We start from the raw sequence: 2,558 nt of genomic DNA on the forward strand, positions 1-2,558 counted from the left end.
TTTCTAGACTTTAATTTGTCAAAAGTGCAATCAATTTGAATAAAAACAAATTACTTAGTTGTTAGGTTTGGGGGTTGTTGTTGTTTTCTCTCAAAGGTGGTCCGTTGGTAATAATGTAACGACATTTTACATATGACGGGGTACCCCCAAACACAGGAATTGCGCTGAGTGGAACGGAGTTTGCATAATACACATTTTCCCACTATGCGAGCATCTAGCAACTCGCTCTGAATCAGTGCACCCAGTGGTATCGCCTGGGAAGGTCCTTTCAGGTCACAGTGAATTTTTACATAAAAGTAGTTTTGCTCAAACTTAATTTTTTGTGATGGTCAATTGAAGAGAACAGCATGTGGCTGTGAAATTTTGTTTCCTGCCTGGGAAAAATGCCACAGAAACTGTTGTGATGTTGAACACAGCTTACAAGGACAGCACTATGAGGAACACTCAAAGGCACGAGTGGTTTTCTTGTTTTCAAAATGGTGATATGTCGATTGGTGACAACCCTTGTTCTGGATATCCATCAACTTCCTAAATGGACGGAAATATCCACAAAATGTGTGCACTTGTACTCAAAGACTGATGACAGACCACTGAAGAGATGGTAAAGTGCTCTGGACTGTCTTGGAGCTTGATTCAGCAAATTTCAATGGAAGATTTGTGAATGACAATGGTCACTGCAAAGCTTGCGCCTCGCATTCTGACTGACCAGGGAAATGAGTGTTGAGTGCCAATTTGGGGCAAAAAATAGCACGCCTCTCCTGACCTCGCGATGCAACTTTTTTTGTGTGTCAGCGATTCAAGAGGGATGTGAAAGGACAGCAATTTGATGAAGTAGAAGAGGTGAAGAAAAAAATGAGGGAGGTGCTGTCAGTCATCCAAAAGAGGAGTTTGAAAAATGTTTCCCAATATGGAGTCACAGATTTAACCAATGTTTTAAGTGGAATGGAGAGTACTTTGAAGGTGATAAGGTTGTTTTTTTTTTTTAAATCTAAATCCACAGCTTTGAAAAAATAATGTGGTTCGGGGGCCGGGGATAGCCCCTCATATACCCTTATTGTCTTCCCCTTAAATCAACTCATTATTTTTGCATCTGAATCTAAAAAACGATATCCATAAACTCAGAGATATGCTTCTTACTTCATTTCAATATTGTTGTTGATGTTAGTGGTTTTCAGGTCCATTGTGACTAATGCTACCTCAACTGATACAGAATAAAACTTCTCCACAAGGTTTTCAAAGCCAAGGAATTTGGGGAGTCGATCTCTAGGCCTGTCTCCTGACATACGTCTGGCTGGGTTCAATGCCAACCTCTCAGATGGAAGTCAAAGATATATGCAAGGGCCCCATAGATGTAGTGCATTCCTCCTTTAAATGTTCTCTGTAGCACACTTCAGAGTAGACATGGCTAGAAAATGTAAACAGAAGAACAAGGCCTTACGATGTCAGCAAATAGTTGAGACTGAGCATAGCAGGAAGTGGAAAACATCAAAGTTTTGGTGATAGTTGTTTGATTTATTTTATTTTATTTTTTTTTAATTTTACATTAATGAATGGCAACAAATTGTTGCAGAATCCCTACTTTAGACATAATTCTGCAAATCAGCATTTGTTATTCCCTAATTATTACACGACAGTCATCTTGAACTTGAACAAAGATCTCTAGAGTACCAGCCACATACAGAAATTCAGACTTATCACCAGCATTTAAAAAACCAGGCTCAGAGAAAGAACTCAGCCTGGGGACACATGCATGGTCTTCATATAGCGAATGTTTAGCCTGCCCTGGCTACCACAAAACCAGGACAGCGAGAATATTCGCAGGTTTGATTTTTTTAATGTAATCACCCTCTTCCTAAAAAGTACAGCATCGATTTTTAACTTGCAGTGAGTTAGGATTTCATTTTGAAAACTTTACAATAACCAAAGGCATGTGGACAGGTGGAATCACAAGAGTAAGCTTTACTTGGGCTTTCAATATCCATCTTTTGAAATCTAAACATTTCAAAGACGCCTGCCTTGGCAAATTCGGGCGTGAAGGTGTCCTGGATCCAGAGGTGACTGTTTCTGCTACTCTTGCATTGTGGAGTGGCAGAGCCTCCTTATGCCCTGAGAATGTCCAAGTCCTAGTAACCTGGGCCACGACTTCTCAGCCAGGAATTTCATGGTGGAATCCAGAGGGTTAGAATAGTAGGGAAACCACCCCAAAAAAGGGCATTTTCTTTGCTGAAGATATTTCCAGACCCTTTGATGCTCTCACACTGTTGTTAGTTTTGTTGCATTGTTCTGACTTGTGATCGCCAAGCAGGAACGCTGTAGGCATCATTTCTCACACTGATTTTACCCCACAATCTGCTTTTAGAAGACAAATCTCCCAAAGGAGCATCCTGTAAAAGAGACACCATTGCTGTTTGGGGCTATATTCTGTAGTATAAAATGAAGGTTACTTTTTAGCTATTTTTAAAAACATGTTTCTTTTGTGCTCTGGAATTGCCCTAGATACATATATTGTAAACCTTTACGGGTCTCTGCTTATTCAGCTTAATAACCCCTCTGTGGCT

At 40.1% G+C, this 2,558-nt stretch overlaps 1 non-coding gene across 1 annotated transcript; it reads right to left on the reverse strand.

The window, feature by feature from the left end:
- Nucleotides 1-1,689: 1,689 nt before the first annotated feature.
- Nucleotides 1,690-1,821, reverse strand: LOC142453999 (small nucleolar RNA SNORA72). The gene has a single exon (XR_012785539.1). It is a non-coding gene; the product is annotated as a small nucleolar RNA SNORA72 (small nucleolar RNA).
- Between the last annotated feature and the right edge of the window lie 737 nt (nt 1,822-2,558).

Source organism: Tenrec ecaudatus, chromosome 7 (genome assembly GCF_050624435.1).
Source record: "Tenrec ecaudatus isolate mTenEca1 chromosome 7, mTenEca1.hap1, whole genome shotgun sequence".
NCBI lineage: Eukaryota > Metazoa > Chordata > Mammalia > Afrosoricida > Tenrecidae > Tenrec > Tenrec ecaudatus.